Source organism: Microtus pennsylvanicus, chromosome 10 (genome assembly GCF_037038515.1).
Source record: "Microtus pennsylvanicus isolate mMicPen1 chromosome 10, mMicPen1.hap1, whole genome shotgun sequence".
NCBI classification, from domain to species: Eukaryota; Metazoa; Chordata; class Mammalia; order Rodentia; family Cricetidae; genus Microtus; species Microtus pennsylvanicus.
Genome location: NC_134588.1, coordinates 67,674,893 through 67,700,284, shown reverse-complemented (window position 1 = coordinate 67,700,284; position 25,392 = coordinate 67,674,893). Strand labels below are relative to the sequence as shown.

Below are 25,392 nucleotides of genomic sequence, written 5' to 3'. Positions count from 1 at the left end.
AACTGCCCGTTTCCATACCCCAGCACTAGATTGCTTCACTCAGCTTCCTGCATGTTTGCTGGGGATCCTGAGGTCCTTGTTTTATCAATTGACCCATCTCCCCAGACCTACTATCACCATTTATTTATTTATTGGGATTTACTAGGATTGTGGTAAGATTCATATAAAATAATATTCACCGTTTTACCCATTTTAAAATGTAGGGGCTGGAAAGATGGCTCAGCAGTTAAGAGTACTGACTGTTCTTCCAGAGGACTCAGGTTCAAGTCCCATCACCCATGAGGGAACTCACAACTGTCTATAACTCCAAGATCTAACACCCTGACACAGACATAGACACAGGCAAAACACCAATAAAATAAAAATAATTTTTAACATGTATAATTTAGAGGCATTTTATTACCTTCACAGTGTGGTGATGTTCCACAATATTTTACCACCCACAAGGAAACTCCAAGCCCATAAAGACATTTTTCCAAACTTCCTCTGTCTCCTAAGAAATCCTACCTCTGCTGTGTGGTAGTGACACACACTTTTAATCCCGGCATTTGGGAGGCAGAGGTAGGTGGATCTATGAGTTTGAGGCCAGCCTGGTCTACAGAGTGAGTTCCAGGATAGCCAGGGCTACACAAAGAAACCCTGTCCAAAAGAAAAGAAAAACACACCAAACCAAAAACAAACAAACAAAACACTACTACCACCACCAACAAAAAACAACGGAAAAAGAAAAGAAAGCCTACCTCTGTGATGCGCCTGTTTAGGATATGTCAAGTGGGTGGGGCCATGCAGTACACAGCCCTTAGTTTCGGGCTTTCTGCATCTAACACAACTTTTCAAGATATCTATGTTGGAGTATGTGTCAATATTTTGTTCCTCTTAAGACTAAATAATACAGTAGTTCCCTCTAGTCCATACTTTCACTTTCTATGGATTCAATTACTAGCAGACAACCTCTGTCTGAAAATAAAAGGAAAATTCCAGAAACAAACAACCTAAGTTTTAAAATGTGTACTATTCGGAGTGGTATGATGAACTGTACAACCACCCCAACAGCATGCCCATGTGAGAATCACCCCTTCATTCAATCGATCCATACTGTATATGTATCCACAGTGTATATACTACTTGCCCACTAGTTGGTTCTACAACTGAGGTATCATGCTGTTGGTACACAGCAGAATTTCACAACATAATTTAGTCTGACTCCAGTAATTTATCTCCTTAGATAAGTCATTAATGTCTTATGAATCACTGAGGAATGCCTTATGGTCTAGATTTCATCCCTTATCATTTTTGTAGGGCTAGCAACTCCACTGTCTTTTGCCTAAGCAATCACAATAGCCTCTGTATAATTAGCCTCATTGTTTTTACCTTGGTATTTGTAGCCTATCTTACTATACTGCAGTCGCCCCAATGATTCTATTAACAGAGAACTGGCATTTGTCCTAAGTACAGGACAAATAATAAATAGAATAAAATAAAGCTTGGAATAAAAGCTGAAGCCCATCTGTGGTCTCTAAGGGCACAGACTTTTTGTTACCTGGCTGTCTTCATGCACTGCCACTCTCTCCCAAGTGCTGACTCAAGAGCCGCCTCTCCTGTCTTCCTACACTGTGTGCACCACTCAGAGCCTCTCCTGTCTTCCTACACTGTGTGTGCACTACTCAGAGCCTCTCCTGTCTTCCTACACTGTGTGTGCACTACTCAGAGCCTCTCCTGTCTTCCTACACTGTGTGTGCACTACTCAGAGCCTCTCCTGTCTTCCTACACTGTGTGTGCACTACTCAGAGCCTCTCCTGTCTTCCTACACTGTGTGCGCACTACTCAGAGCCTCTCCTGTCTTCCTACACTGTGTGTGCACTACTCAGAGCCTCTCCTGTCTTCCTACACTGTGTGTGCACTACTCAGAGCCTCTCCTGTCTTCCTACACTGTGTGTGCACTACTCAGAGCCTCTCCTGTCTTCCTACACTGTGTGCACTACTCAGAGCCTCTCCTGTCTTCCTACACTGTGTGTGCACACTTCTGTCTCCATTTCTTCCATTATAGAATGCAACAGCTTACTCTTTCAGCATTACTGGTCAAGTACCACCTTCTCAGAGTTCTACCCTACTCGAAGCCATTCAAAAGTCAGGCCCCACCTCTTTTTTTCATATTTATTTATTTTGTTAATTTTATCGAGCTCTACATTTTTTTTTTCTGCTCCCCTCACTGCCTCTCCCCTCCACCCTCTCCCATGGTCCCCATGCTCCCAATTTACTCAGGAGATATTGTCTGTTTCTACTTCCCATGTAGATTAGATCTATGTAAGTCTCTCTTAGGGTCCTCACTGTTGTCTAGGTTCTCTGGTATTGTGATCTGTAGGCTGGTTTTCTTTGCTTTATGTTTAAAAAACCATTTATGAGTGAGTACATGTGATAACTGTCTTTCTGTGTCTGGGTTACCTCACTCAAAATGATGTTTTCTTGCTCCATCCATTTGCCTGCTGTGTAGTACTCCATTGTGTAAATGAACCACATTTTCCTTATCCCTTCTTTACTTGGGGGGAACATTTAGGTTGTTTCCAGGTTCTAGCTATGACAAGCAATGCTGCTATGAACATAGTTGAGCACATGTCCTTGTGGTACGATTCAGCCTCCTTTGGACATATACCCAAAAGTGATAATGCTGGATCTTGAGGAAGGTTGTTTTCTAATTTTCTGAGAAATCGCCATAATAATATCCAAAGGGGTTGTAACAGCTTGCACTGCCACTAGCAATGCAGGAGTGTTCCCTTTACCCCACAATCTCTCCAGCCCAAGTTGTCATCAGTGTTTTTGATCTTGGCCATTCTTACAGGTCTAAGACAGAATATCAGAGTTGTTTTAATTTGCATTTCTCTGATGACTAAGGATGTTGAACATTTTTTTAAGTGTCTTTCAGCCATTTTAGATTCCTCTGTTGAGAGTTCTCTGTTTAGATCTGTACTCCATTTTTTATTGGATTATGTGATCTTTTGGTGTCCAATTTCTTGAGTTCTTTGTATATTTTGGAGATCAGACATCTGTCTGATGTGGGGTTGGTGAAGATCTTTTCCCATTCTGTAGGCTGCCATTTTGTCTTGTTGACTGTGTCCTTTGCTTTACAGAAGGTATTCAGTTTCAGGAGGTCCCATTTATTAATTATTTCACAGTGTCTTTGCTGCTGGGGTTATATTTAGGAAGTGGTCCCCTGTGCCAAGGCATTCAAGTGTACTTCCCACTTTCACTTCTATGAGGTTCAGTGTGGCTGACTTTATGTTGAGGTCTTTGATCCATTTGGACTTGAGTTTTGTGCATGGTGATAAATATGGGTCTATTTTCACCCTTCTATATGTTGATATCCAGTTATGCCAGCATCATTTGTTAAACATGCTTTTTTTTCTATTTTAAATTTTTTGCTTCTTTGTCAAAAATCAGGTGTTCATAGGTGTATGGATTAATATCCGGGACTTTAATTTGGTTCCACTGGTCTTCTTGTCTGTTTTTATGCCAATACCAGGCTGTTTTCAGTACTATAGATCTGCAATAGAGTTTGAAGTCAGGGACTGTGATGCCTCCAGAAATTCCTTTATTGTATAGCATTGTTTTGGCTATCCTGGGTTTTTTGCTTTTTCACATGAAGTTGAGTACTGTTCTTTCGAGGTCTATGAAGAATTTTTTTTTTAAATTTTTTTATTGATAAAAGGAGGATAAAGAAAAGAAAAAAAAACAAATTTCCACCTCCTCCCACCAGCCTCCCATTTCCCTCCCCCTCCTCCCACTCTTCTCCCCCTCCTCCCACTCTTCTCCCCCTCCTCCCACCCCTCTCCCCTTCCCCCCACTCCTCTCCCCCTCCCTTTCCAGTCCAAAGAGCTGTCAGGGTTCCCTGCCCTGTGGTAAGTCCTAGGTCCTCCCCCCTCCATCCATATCTAGGAAGGTGAACATCCAGACTGGCTAGGCTCCCATCAAGCCAGCACATTGCGTAGGATCAAAACCGCGTGCCAATGTCCTTGGCGTCTCATCAGCCCTCATTGTTCGCCATGTTCCGAGAGTCCAGTTTTATCCCATGCTTTTTTTGCTGGGCATTGCATTGAATCTGTAGATTGCTCTTGGTACGATTCAGGCCCCACCTCTTACAGCACTCCTCACCCTCTGAACCCTACCTTACTCTTCTTCCTAAACAGTCATCAGGTAGTACAAGAAATACTATATTTACTATGTTTGCTATTTTGTATCAAAGGTATAGTATAGCCATTATAGAAACACGGTAAGAGGATAGTCAAAAACATTTAAAACAAAAATCCAGCAGGGAAAACACTAAACCTTGCACTCTCTGTGGAGCATCTGGGGTGATGAAACCAGGTGGGTAGCTCCTCCCCTGAAGCTTTGGTAATTGTAACAAGGACTCTCTGTTTTAGACCAGCTGTATTCCATGCCTGTAGTTTTCCTCAGCAGACATCCCATGGATCTGGCATCTCCAACATCCTGGGGTCTCCACTGAAAGTTGGTCTTCATCTTCAAAGATTCATGCAGTAGACTCGGGGTTCTTCTTGCAAGAGATTCCAGGGGCCACACATTGCCTGTCCTCAGCATCTCTTAGAAACTATAATATGGGATTCCACGTGCCCCTCACATCTTGTATCTTCCATGCTTGCAAAACCAGTACACATCATTGATACTGCCAAGTCTCAATGCAAAATAAAGATCAACTGTGTGTGGCAAGAGTAACTCCATTTAGTCATTTCAATATATGTATTTCAAAGCAATATACAGTGTATAACAAATATGTGAAACTTTAATTTACAGTTAAAATGTGAATTCAGTAAGAGGACCTTGTATTCTTCTGGATTATCAAGTCAACTCCTGTGCCTAAAAAAAAAAAGCACAGTGCATCAACTGCTCCTCTATAAAGACTGCCTGAAAGAAAGGAACTGGGACTCTGACTCCTACACGTGAAGGAGCTCATTTCAGCCTGGCCATGGACCTGACACTTCTCACAATTCCGTCTGGCCCACTTGACTCTGTTTTGTTTTCTCACTACATGTTTGAGTGTGTGACTCTTCTTCCCCTACTCCTTGTTATTTACTTGCTGATACTGTATAAATCTTTCCTACAGCATCACACAATGCTTCCATCAGTATAGTGTTCAAGTGTAGGGCTCAGGGAAATTAGCTTCGATCCTCCTCTTCTTTATCAAAAGTTAATCTCTCCGCATAACACAGAGTCAGGAAACATATCTGCATTAGAAGCTTCTTTGGCATTTTTTCAAACGGTTTTTCCTCTCTGACACTGCTACTGCCAGTGGCTGGCCACCACACAGGAAAAGCCCCCCTGCCCACCCACTCTCTGCCCAATATTTCACAATGAACATCATACATTGTGATGACTCTGAAGATGGCCACTGAAGACCCCACTGCATGTCTGCACCTTCAGCGTAGAGCTGGCATGTTAAAGTTATATTTTATAAATCATGAGCTTCACGGCTCCACACAACGGTGGCATTCCTGACGCTCACATGGATTTGGTGACAGTGAAAGAGTTATCTCTGGGAATGAATGTGCAGAAATGCTTCCTGTTTCTGCAACAGTTGCTGAGGACTCTAAGCTAAGTATATGCTGATCTATTTCTGGGGTTGAAATTTCTAGTCCTTCCTGTTTGAATTCTGTTCAGTTTTGTTCTTTAATGACTCATCTTAAATTGATTTTTAATTTCTAATACCATGCAGCCATTTCCTTCAAGAGTAGAAGGGTGGTATTTGATGGTTCATCTAAACTCTCGCAGGAAAGCCGGCAGAATTATCATCAGGTAAAGGCATTTGCCACAAAGCCTGACAGTCTGAGATGGAAGATAAGTCCTGCAAGCTGTCCTCTGACCTCCAGTGCACACACAAACACGGGACAGACAGTCGGACAAGCTGTCCTCTGACCTCCAGTGCACACACAAACACGAGACAGACAGTCGGACAAGCTGTCCTCTGACCTCCAGTGCACACACAAACACGGGACAGACAGTCGGACAAGCTGTCCTCTGACCTCCAGTGCACACACAAACACGAGACAGACAGTCGGACAAGCTGTCCTCTGACCTCCAGTGCACACACAAACACGGGACAGACAGTCGGACAAGCTGTCCTCTGACCTCCAGTGCACACACAAACACGAGACAGACAGTCGGACAAGCTGTCCTCTGACCTCCAGTGCACACACAAACACGAGACAGACAGTCGGACAAGCTGTCCTCTGACCTCCAGTGCACACACAAACACGAGACAGACAGTCGGACAAGCTGTCCTCTGACCTCCAGTGCACACACAAACACGGGACAGACAGTCGGACAAGCTGTCCTCTGACCTCCAGTGCACACACAAACACGGGACAGACAGTCGGACACACAGAGACACACCATAAATAAATGTAACAAAAAATTTAAGCACTTCCAGGAATTCTTACTTTTATCAAATACATTCACACAATGTAGTACAAAGGTATTCTAACGGTTACTCATGACTGCAGGCCTACAGGACTGCTGAAGAGTTCCAGAGTTCCCTGTCTGCCTGGAAAGGCAGCAGGCACCCCAAGTGTGCCCAACTCTTCTATCTTTACCAGTCTTGTGCAGGAATTTCCCTACCTTGGAAGCTGGTCTACACTGTGTGCTGCGGGGGGGGGGGGGGGGGGGCAGGAGCTGGATATTGGTGAATAAAACACAAGAGCATACTGGGTAACATCCTATAAAAGAGTAAGCACTGTATAGGAGAGAGCTGAAAATCCTGTCTCTAAGAATTCCTCAAACAGGCTGGGTGGTGGTGACACATGCCTTTAATCCTCGAACTTGGGAGGGAGGCAACAGCAAGAAGATCTCCAGCTTCAAGTCCAGCTTGGTCTACACAGCGGGACAGACAGAGCTACAAAGAGAAACCCTGTATTAAAAAACAAAACAAAAAATAAAAAGAAAGAAAGGATTCCTGAAACAGGCAGGGCATGGTGGTGGTGGATGCCTATAATTCCAAGCAGGAGGCAGAGACTGCCAGAGACAGCAGAGACTGCCAGAGACAGCAGAGACTGTGGGTTCCAGGACAGTCTGGTCTACTACAGGGTGAGTTCCAGGATAGCCAGAGAAACTTTGAGAGACCTTGTTCAAAACAAATAAGCAAACAAACAAAAAGAACCAAATTCCTAAAGCTTTAACAAATACATGGGAGGCGCAGTTCAGTAGTTGTTGAGCTGAGAAGCAAACACCCAACAGCGTGGTAACGCTTTCAGAGCCACTGTCAATAAACAGTAAACATTCATGTCTTTAAAGTTATGCTTAAAATGTCAGGGCCTTCACATACTCAAGTCATGAAAGTTAGCATCCCTCTGTGACACTCAATTCTATTAGAACTCAAAGAAATACATTCATTCAGCTATAATGTCAAAATAGTCAGCTACCTTTTCTTTGGAGCGTAGGCCAAAAATTCTGATCGATTTACCAGTGAATCTTCATCTGCTGGGATTATGGAAGTTACTTCCTTCTTAATTCTGTTGAAAAAAAAAAGCAAAGGAATGAAACAGAGGACACAAAGCTAATCAGAAATCTATAAAAAAATGTTTTGTGGTTTTTTTTTGTTGTTGTTGTTATTGTTTAAGACAGGATTTCGCTGGAACTCACTCTATAGACCAGGCTGGCCTTGAACTCACGGAGACCCACCTGTCTCTGCCTCCTAAGTACTGGGATTAAAGGTGTATGCCTCCACTGCCCAGCAGAAATCTACTATCTTATTAGTTGTCACGCATTTCAAACTGTTAAAGTTTCTGAAGTATCAGACTGCTAAAATTAAAGGCGCCAATTCATCAACAAAAGCAACCTCCTTTTATGATAAATTTAATTCACTATACTTACAATAAACAATGAACAAATGACCATTCAACATGTCCACAGAGACATCCTCTGTGGGCTTAAAGATCATTGTGTGAAATTTCCACTAATGAGTTTCCATTTAATTTTTAAAATTGCTATTTCAAAGTCTGTTTTTATGAAACTTGTCAGATCATAGCTTTAAAATATGGGCTTACACACCAAATCTCAAAAGCTCACTCCGCCCTTTACAATTCCATAGGATAAAAAGGCAAAGCAGCTTTTAAACAGGAAAGGAAAATTCAATTAATTCACCTTGCTAAAAGAGCACAAGTGGTGAGCGATGGTGACGCATGGATGCCTTAACCAGCACCGTGGAGGGAAAGGCAGATCTCTGTAAGTTCCCAGACAGCCTGCCCTACAGAGAGTTCTAGGACAGCCAGGTCTACACAGAGAAACCTGTCTTGGGGGGGGGGGGAGCACAAGGAAATCATGCCCTCCATTATCTTTCTGTATATGCAGTTATTACAAAAAAAATAGGGGGTACTATTTAATCTGGGGGGAAGCAGTGAGGAAAGGAGACAAAGGTTTGAAGATTAACAAACTAAAGTTAGAAACTAAGACAGTATTCAACCTAAGAGAGCAGAAGACAGAAGAGAGCAGCAAATGTAGGCGGTGGCACAGCCGAGTATAAAACACAGACAGTGTAGGCACAGTGCCACACACCTTTAATCCCAGAACTAAGGAGGCAGGTTGGCTTCGTATGGGAATTCACTTCTATTTTATAGCCTCCGTGGGCGACACAATAAAGACAGTGGCAAAAGCACTATTTGTCCAGCTTTTATTTTCACACACTTCAAAATGGTAACCAACACATTTCTATACCTTGACATGCCAAGAATATATTATCCCAGAAAGTCAGTCACTAAAATCCTATGTCATTCTGTGTTCACTTACTCCTAATTATCTCCTTATAGCTTTTAAATTATTCTTGAGTTATACTCTCCTCCCCTCCCTTCTTTAGCTTCAGTCTCATCCACAAAATGCTACCCAGGAATGTTGAGGCACCTCCCTATCTTCACAGGCCAGATGTTTTAGAAAACAGAGTTTCTGATCCTGTCACTGCTCTGTCTTACTTCTAGTAAAAGCTTCTACCTCCTTCGATGTCTGTCTGTCTGGAGCCCTAACTGCTCTCTGTGCAGTGTAAACGTTTCACAGGTATGCGATAGCCTTTACTCACAGTTATCTACAAAGGACCCCAACAGACATGGGAACAGACAAGGTGTTAAGTTGGAAGTAGACCTTTTCCTCTCCTCTCTCCTTCAGAACAAACTAGAGTTGGTACATCAGTTCTCACTGGACCTTAAGTCACTAGGCAAAGCCATTGCTCAATTCTCTAGCATGACACTCCAGCCATTTCCAAGGAATCCAAGGAAGTCACCAGCTCTTAGATGTGACGCAATCTTCTCTGAGATAAGTTTGGCTTTAAGAGAATTCATCATTCCTTAGTCAGTATCTTTTCAAATGATTTACAGGAAACCTATCTTTACAGAAAAATGGTACTGGTGTTTACTAACAATCATTTTAAAATAGTAGCTTCCTGTTTAGAAAAAAGGCTTGGGTCTTTAGTAGGAAAAACAAACATGCTTGTTTAAGTTCTCTCTTCTGGCTCACAACAGGCCTGTTCAAAGTGCTGGCACTGTGATCTCGTTTGTTAGAGAGGAGGCAGAGCTGGAGCTAGAACCCAGGCCTTGGATGCTGGTTCATTTCCTTTCCAGCACACCAAACTGCCTCAGCATCAACTTAATTTTGTTCTGAATAAAGAAGCAGTGTAAACAACAGGCTGCAAAGATTTTCTTACGTCTCAAACCTTCAGACCTTTATTTGCTCAACACTTATGTAGTAAGCACTTAATTTTTAAAGATTATTTTAAAGGAAGGTTGATTAGAAGTAGGAGATGAGAAACTACTGCAAGGATATCATGGTTTCATTCCAAAATCCTGAGAAATGCAGGCTTCCATTTGTTACTTCCCAGCAGCGCTGCGTCATCCCCAGTGACCCTCTTTCTAGTCAGTGCCATCATGTTTGTATTATGGGTTCCAAATTCCTGGTCACAGGCCAACCTAGACACAGGGCCTCAACTCAGAAACACAACTCACTCTTTTTAGAACCAGAAACTGGGAAAAATGGGTCTAGTTTAGTTTAGTCTGGGATAGCCCATGTGCTCACTTGTCTACAGGGAAACCAGGAAGGAGAGGACAAAAGAATAAATACCCTGGTCAGCGTGAATCTGGCTCAACAGACAGAGGCACGGTCTTTGTCTCTGCCTTTGGCTTTCCTGTCCACAGCATGGTCCCCACATCCTTCATTTCCACAGCTCCCAACACTCCCACCTCGACCAGACTGGGCTCTCTACTTAAAACAGCGTTTTGTTTTTGGTAACTACAACAACAAAACCTTGCCCAAGAAAGTAACAGGTTTGTTTTTTTTTTTTTATAATAAAAAGGCAGATACCACTTGCAAATTACAAAACAAAGCCGGGTGGTGGTGGCACACGCCTTTAATCCCAGCACTTGGGAGGTAGAGGCAGGTGGATCTCTGTGAGTTCGAGACCAGCCTGGTCTACAAGAGCTAGCTCCAGGACAGGCTCCAAAACCACAGAGAAACCCTGTCTCGAAAAACCAAAAAAAAAAAAAAAAAATTACAAAACAAACAGACACTGCAGAATGCCCCAGGTTTTGGAAATATACCCTCATTCACTTTAAACAGAGAGACGAGCCCATGCAGTGTTATATTGACTTCTATGGGGAAAATGGCTTATTTTCTAGGACTAATATGGGTGTGTCCTCTTCAAGAAGCTGAGAACCCTGTTGCAACTTTACCCACATAGTCTGGATTACTTCTCGTTATATGATACAGTCTGTCAAAATTACACAACTATTCGCAAAGGAAGAAATAGCAAGATATACTAAGACAGTGCTGGTTTGAAATATGAACAGAACAAGCTTTCTTCCTGCTTCTTTCTTTTCTTTTTTTGTTTTTCAGGACAGGGTTTCCTCTGTGTAACAGCTCTAGCTGTCCTGGAACTAGGAACTAGCTCTTGTAGACCAAGCTAGCCTCGAACTCACAGAGATCTACCTGCCTCTATCTCCTGAATGCTAGGATTGAAGGTGTACACCACCACCACCAAGCTTCTTCCTGTTTCTTATGTGAGATCTGTAAAGCACAGAAGGAGGTGCCAATAGACAGGCTGCACACGAGGTACCCCAGGATTCCAACCTGACTGTGTGTGTTAGAGCTGGAAAGAGAGAGCCTCCAGTCTCTCTTCCACACAGGAAAGACTGAGAAAGCCAACAAGTTTTCTCGGTTGACCTACAAATTCAAACACAAGTGTTGATGTGTAGTTGATGGTATGCTCTGGCATGGTACACACATAAGCAGGAAAAACCCAATAACTATGGATTGACATGGTACCCAACTTCTTTCTTCTGACCTCAATGACACTTACTATCACCCAAACTGGATTATTTCTTGGAAGATTTAAGATGAAAAACGAGCCATATACTTGGTGACCTAAGGAGTCCCCTCTTCAAAGGCCAAGTAGCGAGCATGGATTACTGACTGAGCCGTAGGCATGCCTTTCTAATCACTCCAGTGTAAAAACACCCATGTAAAGAGTGCCAAGGCCAACTATAAGGAAGGATGCCAGCAGCTCTGGTCTAGCCCCAAGTACATTTCAGTTCCTTTCTAGGACCTTCTCTACCCATATGTGACACGTTCTGTTTGGACTTTATGTCTTTTGAGACAGGATCATACACGATAGCCCAGACAGGGCTAGAATGACTTAGAGATCCTCCTGCCTCACTCTTGCCAGGACTGGAGCTATAGCATTATGAGCACCTGTATTTAAGGAAAGCTCATTTTCTGACAGTTTCTACACAGCTACAAGGAATTCAATTGCTCTCCACTGCCAACTGCTCTTCACACACGTGCAGTGCCTGGGCTTGCACACAGACATGCACTTTACAGGTGGTGAGAACAAGCATCTGAGATGTTTTCCTCCTCAGAACCTCTGCTGTATTTATAATTTGAAAGATTTCATAATTATGTAATGTTTTAGTATATATACTGTACTGATGGGTTAAACAGTTTTCACTTGTGAAATTAGTTTTTTTCTTAAATGCGTAATTTATATTGATAAACGTAATGAGTTACTTTTTTTCTTTTTTATTGATATTTATTGAGCTCTACATTTTTCTCTGCTCCCCTCCCTGTCTCTCCCCTCCCACTTTCAATCCTCCCCCAAGGTGCCCATGCTCCCAAGTTACTCAGGAAATCTTGCCTTCTTCTACTTTCTACTTCCCATGTAGATTATATCTATGTATGTCTCGCTTAGAGTCCGCATTGTTGTCTGAGTATTCTGGGGTTGTGGTTTGTAGGCTGGCTTTCTTTGCTTTATGTTTAAAAACCACCTATGAGTGAGCACATGTGATAATTGTCTTTCTGTGTCTGAGTTACCTCACTCAAAATAATGTTTTCTAGCTCCATCCATTTTCCTGCAAAATTCAAGATGTCATTATTTTTTTCTGCGGTGTAGTATTCCATTGTGTAAATGTACCACATTTTCCTTATCCATTCTTTGGTCGAGGGGCATTTAGGTTGTTTCCAGGTTCTGGCTATGACAAACAAAGCTGCTGTGAACATAGTTGAGCACATGTCCTTGTAGCACGATTGAACATTCTTTGGATATATACTCAAAAGTGGTATTACTGGGTCTGGGTCTTTTTTTTGTTTGTTGGTTTGTTTGTTTGTTTTTGTTTTTGGAGATAGGGTTTCTCTGTAGCTTTTGGAGCCTGTCTTGGAACTAGCTCTTGTAAACCAGGCTGGTCTCGCCTGCCTCTGCCTCCCGAGTGCTGGGATTAAAGGTGAGCGCCACCACCGCCCACCTTTATTACTGGGCCTTGAGGAAGGTTGTTTCCTAATTTTCTGAGAAATCGCCACACTGACATCTAAAGGGGCTGTACCAGCTTGCATTCCCACCAGCAATGCATAAGTGTTCCCTTTTCCCCACAATCTCTCCAGCCCAAGTTGTCATCAGTGTTTTTGATCTTGGCCATTCTTACAGGTCTAAGATGGAATCTCAGTTGTTTTGATTTGCATTTCTCTGATGACTAAGGATGTTGAACATTTTTTTTAAGTGTCTTTCAGCCATTTTAGATTCCTCTGTTGAGAGTTCTCTGTTTAGATCTGTACTCCATTTTTTATTGGATTATGTGATCTTTTGGTGTCCAACTTCTTGAGTTCTTTGTATATTCTGGAGATCAGACCTCTGTCTGATGTGAGGTTAGTGAAGATCTTTTCCATTCCGTAGGCTGTCGTTTTGTCTCGTTGACTGTGTCCTTTGCTTTACATTAGCTTTTCAGTTTCAGGAGATCCCATTTATTAATTGTTTCTCTCAGTGTCTGTGCTGCTGGGATTATATTTAGGAAGTGGTTCCCTGTGTCAATGTGTTCAAATGTACTTCCCACTTTCTCTTCTATAAGGTTCAGTGTGGCTGGCTTTATGTTGAAGTCTTTGATCCATTTGGATTTGAGTTTTGTGCATGGTGATAGATATGGTTCTATTTTCATTCTTCTACATGTTGATATCCAGTTATGCCAGCACCATTTGTGAAATATGCTTTTTTTTCCATTTGATATTTTTTGCTTATCAAAGATCAGGTGCTCGAAAATGTATGGACTGATATCCAGATCTTCTATTCGGTTCCACTGGTCCTCTTGTCTGTTTTTATGCCAATACCAGGCTGTTTACAGTACTGTAGCTCTGTAGTAGAGTTTGAAGTCAGGGATTGTGATACCTCCAGAAGTTCTTTTTTTGTACAGGATTGTTTTGGCTATCCTGGGTTTTTTGCTTTTCCATATGAGGTTGAGTACCATTCTTTCGAGGTCTTTGAAGAATTTTGCTGGGATTTTGCTGGGCATTGCATTGAATCTGCGAGTTACTTTTTTTCTTTAATGGGTAATTTCTCTTACATGATAACAAGCTGAGGAAAAGAGATGAATTCTTCTTCCAACTGAATGTTCCCTATCATTCACTCATGCCTCATAAATATATACATTTTTAATAGACACAACTTTATAAGAATATATATCTGCATATACATATATATGCATATATACACACATGCATTTACACATACTTAGGAAGCAACAGGTCTTCTAAGTAAATCTGTCCAAGAAAATTGGCTTCTTTACTATTAAAGAGTTGTTATGTATGTTGTTTATTTTTATTTGTCACTTAGTGAATGTCATTGATGTAATCTTCCATATAATCATCAACATTTCACAGTGACTGGCATATAGTTGATGATCAGTAAATGCTTGTTTCCCTTCCCCACCCAAGGACTCTTCAAGTACAGTCAGCATGCTGCTGGGGAAAACAAGGGGCAGAGGATGACATCATTCCAAAGGTAGTTTCCTGACTTGAAAGAAACCTGTCTGAAATGTTAGAAGCCAGAGCTTTTCCCATTCATAAGAATCATGGATGAGACTGCCTTTGGGATCAGGAACTTTGGACAAGATGAATTAATACTCAGCCTCTCCTTCACTGACAATGAGTTGCTCTAGAAGCCTGCCATCTACTTGCACAGAGCTGATGTTAATTTGGCCAGATGGTTTTAGCATTTGTAGCCAAACACTAATGTGCCCTCCTACAGATCCTAGGATACTTCCTATATTTTGTAAGACAACAGAGAGATGTCTGAGGTTGTTTGAACACAGATATCACCTAATCATGGAATTCCACGTCTTACTCATTAGCATATTCAAAGAATTTTACATACATGATGTCATAGTGACACACTAATTACGCAGAGCAATTCCATGATACAAGAGGTATATTAAGCAATTAATGCAACTATTTTTATTGCCATTCATTTAAGTATCATCATATGAAAAGTTTTTCTTTGAACATTTTCCAAGATGAAATGAAACATAAATAATGGTCATATTTTATCTCTATGTATTATATACATAATTAAATTATATGTATAATTAAATGTCCTTTTGGACTTCTAATTTCTGTTCAGTCTACAATCACATGCTTGTTAGCAGGGCAAGCTTTTCCTAGAGTTCCTTTCCTTTAACTTTTAGGGTAGCATCTTTAACAGGAAGTCAAACACGTTAATGCTATGATGGCAATGTGCCCGAACATCTGACTTTACATGCTGATCAAATATGGCACTGTCGAGCTTGACTGTTTAAGCTAGGTAAAAAAAAAAAATCAAACACTGGGTTACAACTTCTCAAATTTCCCTTTTTAAAGTTAATCATAAGTGGTCTTTTAAAAATAAAATCCTTCTGAAATACTGAAGAAAAGCCAATTTTAAACAACATTATTAAGACAACAAAGTTACAAGGTTAGACCCTAGTTTGGTGGCTGGCAGGGGGTGGGGACTGAGGAGAGGTAACAGGTACAGGCACAGCACATGGGGCTGCACAGGGCGACATCTGCAGGGTTAATGAGGTTGTGCATCTGGATTGTGACAGTGACTACTTGAAAATACTCAAGGGCTAAAACCATAAAACTGCAGGGAGTGAGGACACTGGCAATTTCTCAGTTTCGGGGCTGAGCCACAGACAGGTAATACCCAGTGTGTTTAGAAATTGTATCATCTGACTTTCTGAACCTAAACGGACTGATTATCTTGATAGAGATTAAGAAGGAAGGAGAAACACAAGGCTATTCTGGCTGTCAGATTTACTGTTAGTGGCAATGCCAGCAGTGTATAATATTTGGCAGCCAATGCGGATGCCTCACAAAGGAGCTAGCAGCACATTGTGTAAAATATTACCAAAACGTTTAACTTTTTTATGTATTTTAAACTATATAAGATTTTCCCATTAAATTCAGACAGCCATGAACAGCATACTTTAAATATGAGTTTAAAATAAGAACACGTTTGTGGTTTCTGTGTGGTACTCAAGATGCCACTAAGCCTATGATTATATGTCATTTTCAGGATATATTATTAGATTTACATGATTACCAAATAATGATTTTTGTGTAGACAGGAAAATAGTTTCAATAATTCAAACCTGACTAGATTAATAAAGATTTTCTACAATGTGACAGTAAAAATTGAGGCAAAGATTATCACAGAAGCTGGCTGGTGCCATTTAAATAAACTTAGTAAAATCTGTTAGACTTTACAACTGATTGGAACTACGACGCTGTAGGACGACGCCCCGGGTTCTTGCATCTCATCCCTAGCCAGGCTGCACCCCTGCTCCGGAAGACTCAGAATAGAAAGCAGGGTTAGCAGCAGTTCAGAAAAACCTCCCTGCTCACTCCTCACTTCTGGGATGCAACATGACCTACATTTCCAGTGCCCATTGAGACTCCGTGGGAGGGGAAGAAGAGAGTTCTTCATGTCTCTTATCCTCTGATTAACTAGGACAGCAAATGCCACTCAAGGGACCGCACTGGGCAGAAGCAAAGGGGAGAAGCCTTACCAGTAGGAAGTTCCACAGGAGGACACCTGGGAATGCTATATTCTTGGGTTCTGCAAACTCACTGTCACGGCTTTATAAGACAGCAGCCCAGAAAGAACTGCCCCACTTTCCACGAGAATCAGCCCAGAACTCAGAATGATTTTACTTACTTCAGGCTCTCAGCAAGATGAAATTTAGTTTGAATTATCCTGGACATAATTTTCTTTAAACTTAATTTTAAAACTTTAAATTTACAAGGAAAGGTTACAAAGATTGCATTTCTTATAAACTCCAGATCCCATTCCTCCTGGTAAATTCTTTTCTAATTCTTTTTATATCTCTTTATTTATTTATTGGGAGAGGCCAGCATTAGGGCCACACTTGGCAATCAGAGGACACTTTGAGACAGGCGGTACTCTCCTGCCGTTCTGGTCCCACAGATTAAACTCAGGTCTTCAGGCTCCGTGTCACCGAGCCCCCTCACTGTCCACTCCCCTACGTTCTTATATAAAGATGGTACATTTGTCATAGCTATGAGGCAATGCCTACAGGCTAGATTTATTTTCTGTCAGATTTTAACGGCCTGTGTGACAAATAGGAACTGCACATACTCACCGTGTGGTCACATTCCAAGTCATGCACATTTGCCCATCACCTCCCTCGGTCACCACCTCTTGGTGAAGTCACAACGTGCCACTAGTCGCAGTCACTGTGCCTTACAACCACAGCCCTCAGAACGTGATGTGTTCATTAGGGGCAAGCCTTGTGAGAAGGGAACTCCTGAACTGCTGGGACCAGCATTTCCCCACCCCCTCTCCATCACTCTCAGAACCCGACAACTGTCAAGTTACTGTTTCTATGTGTTCAGTTTCCTAGATTCAACATAAAATGACATCAGACGATACCTGTCTTTCTGTGCCTGAGTTATTTCACTAGTATACTATTCTCCAGGCTTATCCATGTTGTTGGGAAGGAAGGAGGCCCTTTAAAGGCAGACTAGTATTCCACTGTGTTCACACAGCACACACCCTCATAGCCATTCATCCACAAAGGGACATTTTCGTTGATTTCCTAACTCACCTCTTCCGAGTAGGCTTTCCATAAACACGGGAACACAGATGTTTCCCTGACTCACTTTTATCTTGTTGTTCCTCTGACTATATACTCAGCAGTCAGATTACTACACTGTATAGCAGTATAGCAGTAGCATTTTTAATTGGGGGACTTCCATACTGTCCTCTACTAATGGGCACTAATTTCACATTCCTTTGCCCTGTCCTCATCAACAGTTGTTACCTTTTCCCTTTCTGGGAATGGCCATCTCACAAAAGTGCAATAATATCTCAGACAGTCTGAATTTCATTTGATTAGCACTAGGGGGCACTTTTCACCCATAGCCATTTGTGTGTCTTTTTTTTTTTTTTTTTTTTTTGAGAATGAACACTCAGCCTCCTTCCTGTTTTTAGACTTGGACAACTTTGCTCTCTTCCAACTGAAATGAGTTCTTTACAAACTCTGGCTGTCAGCTCCTTTCCAGACACATGGTTTGTACGCTCATCTCTTCACTGTCAATTGTGTCCTTTGTTGTACAAAAATATTTTACTTTGATGCAAGCTCATCTGTTTACTTTCTACTTTTACCACAGGCACTTTTGAAGCCACTGCAAGGAATCACTACTTAGCATAATATCCAAACTGTCTTCCCCCATTTCCATCCTGGACTCCTTTGAAGGAAGTCACTATACACAACACACTTAAGGGATGGCTAGTTATAGTTTCCCTCCTCAAGGGTAGATTATTTGCATAAATCACTTGAAATTCTTGCAGTCTTTCTATATGAAAGATTTGTCCAGCATATTCTTTCTCAGATGTAGATCCTAGCTTTAGACTTTTAGATTTGTGGGTTTAATTTGGAATATCTATGCACTTTAGGAAGCCAGAAAGGGCCCATTTGAAAAGGGGGGAGCTTAAGAGGTGAGGTGATATGGAAAAGTGGGGAGGAATGTTAGGGGTTAAAGGTTTACACAGGTAGGGGGGTGACAGGAATAGGGAAGAGGAAGGGGTGAGGGTAATCAAAATTAAGTATTAAAAATCCTTATGGAAACCCCTTTGTAAGTTACATAAAAACTATAATTTCAAAGGGAGCTAGAACATAGGTACCCTCTGTAGGTGAATGGTGATTCCTCCAGAAGACAAGGATTATTAAATGGAAATCTCAGGTCCAGGAGCAGGATCACTCCTTCTAGCCATTAAGGAGAGGCACCCAAAACAACATTGCCATTGCTCTTGGCTGCCCACCAGAACTAGATGGACAGTAAGGAGAGACACCATCGCTGGAGACACTGTGCACTTTCCTTGCAGGACATTAAGAAATCAAACTGCAACTGACATGGAGAGGTCCCCACAGTTGGCTAGCTTTCACTTCACGGTTCTGAAACATGCTATCCAGGCTGCTGGGGAAGTAACCATCACTGGTGTTTCCTAGACATAAACCCTGCATACTACAACAGCAACAAGATGTGCCTGGCGAGATATGCCATTGGTGCAACAGGGGCTATAGAGGTAGCTGAACACTTTCGGATTGGAGTTGAGGCCTCTTCCACATAAGGGAATTCATGCATTACTGAAAGCCTGGTCAAAAGCCCATGGCTAGAGAGGACATGGGCTCTAGGGGGCCCCTACTACTGTTGTCTTTTTAAATGGGCATGTAATTAAACTGCCTTCTAAAAGTTTATGTTTATACACTGTGGCAGTTTGAATGTAAGTGGTCCCCATAAGCTCAGAGGGAATGGTACTGTGAAGAGCGGTGGCCTTGCTGAAGTAGGTGTGGTCTTGTTGGAGGAATTGTGTCACTTGGGGGTGTGCTTTGAGGTCTCTCATGCTCAAGCTATGATAAGAACAGTTCACTTCCTGCTGCCTGTGGATCAAGACGTAGGACTCTTAGCTCCTTCTCCAGTACCATGTTTGTCTGCATGCCGTCATATCCTGCCACAAAGATAATGGACTAAACTTCTGAAATTGTAAGCCTCCCGCACCAATGTGGGTGGTCCTTCTGTATATTTGTTGCTTTTATGGTTAATGAATAAAGAAGCTGCATTGGTCTGTGATAGGGCAGAGTAGAGCTAGGCAGGGAAAACTAAACTGAATGCTGGGAGGAAAAAAGAGGTGTCTGTGAGGAGCCATGTAGACACCTGCAAGAAGCAGATACACCAGAACCTTGCCAACAAGCCACTACCACGTGGCAATACACAGATTACTAGAAATGGGTTAATTTAAGGTATAAGAGCTAGCTAAAAATATGCTCAAGCTGTTGGCCAAACAGTATTGTAATTAATACAGTTTCTGTATGGTTATTTTGTTTTTTTTTTTTTAAATATTTATTTATTTATTATGTATACAATATTCTGCCTGTGTATATGCCTGTAGGCCAGAAGAGGGCACCAGACCTCATTACAGATGGTTGTGAGCCACCATGTGGTTGCTGGGAATCGAACTCAGGACCTTTGGAAGAACAGGCAATGCTCTTAACCGCTGAGCCATCTCTCCAGCCCTGTATGGTTATTTTGAATCTGGATGGCTGGGAACAAATGAGCAGACTCTGCAAACACCCGCCCTACACACACCATTAAATGTTTTCTTTTATAAGACTTGTTGCAGTCATTGCGTCTCTTCACAGCAATAGAAACCATAACACACACACACACACACACACACACACACACACACACACACACAGAGCTCGGTGTTGTCGTTAACAGCGGCGAGAAAACTTCCTTCTGCAATGACCAGCAACCAATGCAAGGATGTGTAACCAGGCATGGTGCAGGCAGTAAGCACTCAGCCCAAAGTGGACATCTCTCTCTAGCCTTCCACCCAGGCTCAGGGAGGAGTGAGGGAGTGGAAAGAATGAAAGGAGGCAGAGGATGGAGTCCAACACTCTGAAACCTTGTCTCTGCGCTCATGAACTCACTGCAGTGATGGTCCCTGTGAAAGTCAACGTCAGTCAGCATTCCAAAGGACGACACTAATGAGACTCACTGAGTCCAAAACAAAAGCAGCAGAAGGCATAAAGGGGAAAGAAGGCCCACTGGGAGGGACTGAGGCTGTTGACGGTGGATATCAAAACAACACTGTTTTACATATATGAAACTGTCTAACAAAATGTATTCCATCTTATCTATTTTGTTTTGTTGAGACAGATTTCTCCATGTACCTCTGGCTGACTGCCACTCTATAGGTGAAACTGGCTTTAAACTTGGAGATCCGCTTGCCTCTGCCTCCCAAGCACTGGTGGGGTTAAAGAGCTGTTACCGCTCAGCAAAGTATCTGTTTTTAACACACAAAAAGGGGGGAGGGATTTATCAATTCTTTCCTATTTCTTGATCTATATACCTTTTTCTACCAATATGGACTAATGGATGTTTGCCTTGCTTCATGAAATTTCTATTACATATATTTGTGCTTACATTAGTCTACTTTATGTATACAATATGTATTTGTTTGTATTTGTTTTACAATTTAGACTATAATCAAACAGTATGTGTTTTCATTGCTCAGCTGCTTCCAGTTTAAGCTGAGAATGCAGCTCAGAGTAGGGCACTTGCACAATAAGAGCAAAACCTGGAATCCAACTCTCAAGCACTGCAAAATAAGCAAATCATGCAGCTCCAGCTTTGCCACTGGGAACGGTTTCAGTTGGCTCTACATCCTTCTCGCACATCCCATGAGTGACTGTGCAGGGTGTGCGGAAGCAGTTGCGTAGACACCTGCATGGTCAGTACTCTTTATCTCTGGCACAAAGAGGCTTATCTCTTATCTGGTCCATTCCTAGCATCTAGTTATGTCTAGTTCACCTCACTGGCGACATCTGCTTCAGGCTGGCTCAGTGGGTAAAGGAGCCTGTCGCCAAGCCTAAAGATTGGAGTTCAATCATAGGCCCACAGGTAGAAAGAGCCAACTTCCACAAATTTCCCTCCTGCTACCATATACATATGTGCATACGTGCATGCATGTGTGCGTGCAAGAATGCACGCGTGCACAAACACACACACACAGAAATGCAATTATCATTATAAAAAGCAAATCAACATCTGAGCACAAAGTTTAACAGACTTTAATATCTGGAACTTAAATGTTTCTATGTGAGTCACTGACCACCAGAGGAACAAACAATTCACTCAAACCCCTTCTGCAGTCAATAATCATGACTGCCTTTTGAATGTCTTTACTCTGTAGCATACCATAGTGAATGCTGGGAGCCAGACTATCACCTCATTTGCCACCTTTCAGATTTCAAATGACTGAAAAGGCAATAATTAAATTCTTCCAGAGTTCTCTGTCTTTTTTCCTGTTGCTAGAAGTCTCTCATGAAATGCTACCTGTTTGCTGTCCGGACCTAGCAGAAATCCTTCTTCCCATTACTATTAAGTGATATTTCCTCTGTGGCAACATGCAATGGCTTGAGCTAAAGAAAAATACAAATATTGCTGGACAGTGGTGGCACACACCTTTAATCCCAGCATTCAGGAAGCAGAGGCAAGCAGATCTCTGTGAGTTCAAGGCCAGCCTGGTCTACAAGAGCTAGTTCTAGGACAGGCTCCAAAGCTACAGAGAAACCTTGTCAAAGAAAGGAAGGAAGGAAGGAAGGAAGGAAGGAAGGAAGGAAGGAAGGAAAGAAAAGAAAAGAAAAGAAAAGAAAAGAAAGATAAATTACCCAGATATAGTTTGAAATACATTTGTAGCTTCCTATTGAGGTTTGTATATTTTAATGTCACTGGCTTTTCTTTATTGTAAATAATCAAACAAAGCCCAGGTCTGAGTCTGGAGCGTTTCAGATTCTGGGGACCCAGTGTGAGAAAAGTAGATTGCTGGACATGAGTGGACTGCCCACACTGGGCAGCTCCTCACCTCAGATTACAGCCCTTTGTCTGTGGTAAATGGCTTATGCCAAGGCTTTTAATTATTATTATTATTTTTTTTTTTTTTGGTTTTTCAAGACAGGGTTTCTCTGTGGCTTTGGAGCCTGTCCTGGAACTAGCTCTGTAGACCAGGCTGGTCTCAAACTCACAGAGATCCGCCTGCCTCTGCCTCCCGAGTGCTGGGATTAAAGGCATGCGCCAACACCGCCCGGCCAAGGCTTTTAATTTGTAAACTAGAAAATGTAACTGGAATACAATTAATCCTCAACAAACATTTACTAAGCTTCTACTATGTACTGACACAGTACAGCTCATGCCACCAGTTCATCTAAAAGCTGGAAGACAGCGAATCCCCACCCTCTCTCCTGGCACAAAATGCTTCAGAGAAGCATGTGGATTTGTGTCTGGCCTACACCCGCCTGATAGCATCTTAGGGAAGCTTGTGACTCTTCAGGCAGAACATATGAAAGAAGTCCTCCCATACGATATCAGAGGACCTTCATGTCCATTACATACCTGCGTAAAACTAGCATAGTCCCACTAAGGATGCTCTTACCTTTTTGCATTGACAATTTTACTATCTTTGCATACCCTAAAACATCACCTTTAAAAAAAAAAGTCATTTCCTCTGCCCCAAACAAGTTATCTCCGATAGACAAACAATGTGTGCTGATTTACCAACTGTGAGCCAGAATGGGCAGCAGCAGTGAGCACCGCCTACCAGCTGAGCCTGCAGGAGGACTGAGCTCCAAGGACGAACCCTTTCCACTGAGCCATTCTTAGACATGTAAGCCATAAGGACTAGGTAGGCTTCAGATCCTGAAAGGTATTCCAACTTGAGACTTTCTGCTTTCAAAGTCTTTTCAGCAGATAAATCTAGCAGAAGGTCTTAACAGAGTCCAGGGGAAGGAAGTGCTGGCCTAGCCTGCAAGGCTTCTAACTTCTTGGCTCTAATTTGTAACTTTTAGTCCTGTGGAGCATTCTGTTTAGAACCCACATCTGACCTACCGGATGCTGACAGATGCAGCTCACTTCGCCACCTCTTCACACAGAGGGAGTTAGTATCACACCCGAGTCCCTACAGCCCTTTAGGCTCTATAGCCTGCTCTCTAGCCAGCACGGGTTCTTATGCTTTAAAGACTTTCTCCCTCAGGAGCATGGAGAGATGGCTCAGTGGTTAAGAACATAAAGGACCTGGGGTTCAATTCCCAACACCAAAGTGCTGGTTCATAGCTATCTGTAACTACAGTTCCAGGGGCTCCAACACCCTCTTTTGGCCTCTGCAGGCACCAGGCAGGCAAGTGGTACACAGGCCTATGTGTTGGTGAAACACCTATCTATACACATAAAATAATAAAATTACCGTTTAAAGACTTCCTTCTTTAGAGTTTACTCCAGAGATAATAACAAAAAGGCTTGGCTAAGAACAGCCAGCTTTCAGAATTAACTCTGCGACCTCAAGCCAAGTCCTTCCAGGTTTAACTGATTAGATGACGCAGATAACGCAGTGTCTAGCACCTAGTCAGTCAATAGTGACAGTCACTCTTCTCAGCAGGACAAAAACTGAGATTCCATCAAGCTAAAGACAAAAGGGTCCCGGGCTAGCACCAAGTGTGAGGAGCACCTCTCCCTTTGGAGTCCTCCACAGTGCAAAGGGTTGGCACAGAGACAGATGTCAAACATAAAGACATAAACCCTGCTCCTCTGCTGGTCATAGGCTTGTACACTGGTCCTCACCCCTTTGCAGGTGGAACGACCCTTTCACCAGGGACAGCCTATCAGAAGACACAGACACTTACATTACGTTTCATAATGGTAGCAAATTTATAGTCATGAAGGAGAAACAAAATAATGCAATGGTTGGAGCTCATCACAATGTTAGGACTGTATTAAGAGGTCACAGCACTAGGAAGGTTGAGAACCACTGCTGTAGTAGGAATACGGTCATGGAACATTTAAATCATTGAAAGGGGGCTTTGCCAGGCAGTGGTTGCTCACACCTTTAATCCCAGCCCTCGGGAGGCAGAGGTAGACGGATCTCTGGGAGTTCGAGGCCAGCCTGGTCTACAAGAGCTAGTTCCAGGACAGGCTCTAAAGCTACAGAGAAACCCTGTCTCGAAAAACGAAAAAATTAAAAATAAATAAATAAAAAATAAAAAAAGGAAGAAAAGAAAAAGAAAAGAGACTTCAAAGGAGACAGGCAGGGTGCCTGAAGACAGGAGAGTTTTAGAGCGAGTAGTAGCCAAAGAAGGCTGGTATGAGGACATGGCATTTAAAGATCCCTTAAGAGAAAAGACTCAGCATGGCATATGATGAAGTAGAAAGATGCAAGCAGGGGCCACATAACATCAATCTATCTATAAGCCGCCTGCTGTTGAGCCATTAGATGTTGGTTTATCACCCCTATTCTGGAGCAAAGCAACTGAAGACTTCTGGGAAAAACTTGTGAGCTGCCTTCGAGCATTCTTAGGGAAAACAAGACTAAAACATTTTCCTTCTTTCTAAACCCAGCTGATGCTTCATTCAAACACCTATCTCTCTTACAGCTGGGCAAGGACCTCATTATTTGCTTTCAGTTTCTGGAGAACAGAAAAAAATGGGAAAATATCTTTTCATCTGCCAGAGTTCAATATTCATCAAAATTTTAGATAAGCTCAAAAACCTTTTCTTATATTTCTAGATAAGTGGCGTAAAATCTTCTTGTAAATGTATCCCACTTCAAATCCACATGAAGGAATGACATGAAATGATTTTTCAGTCTCACTGTTATACCTTAACCTTAACGACAGCAAACAACTTGACCAATGTGTCATCAAAATTCTATATTACATATTCTAACATAAATCACTTGGACAGTGAATAGAGGCAGCATTTCACTATGTTGCCGTTCTGACTGGCAAGGTTGGCCTTTGGGTTCATAGAGATCCCTCTGCCTTTGTCTCCAAGCATGCACCCTTTCATCAAATACAAATATTTGAAAAATTTTAGTTTAACTCTAGCAAGAACAAAATGTACCCCCAAAACATCTTTCAGTGATTTTCCAATTCACCTGGGAATTATTCAGATTCGTTTGTTGACTAATTATGCTGACAAGGCAAAGGCACTTGCTGCTGAGCCTGTCCACATGAATCCAATCCCCAGGACCACAAGGTG

At 42.2% G+C, this 25,392-nt stretch overlaps 1 protein-coding gene across 5 annotated transcripts in view; it reads right to left on the bottom strand.

Moving 5' to 3' along the window:
* Positions 1-25,392, bottom strand: part of Atxn7 (ataxin 7) — a 153,291-nt gene that overhangs the window by 109,941 nt on the left and 17,958 nt on the right. For all 5 annotated transcript variants that reach the window (XM_075988601.1, XM_075988606.1, XM_075988604.1 and 2 more), the window contains exon 2: positions 7,425-7,514. The gene's annotated coding sequence lies outside the window, so the exon portion shown is untranslated. The remainder of the gene's footprint in view (positions 1-7,424; positions 7,515-25,392) is intronic.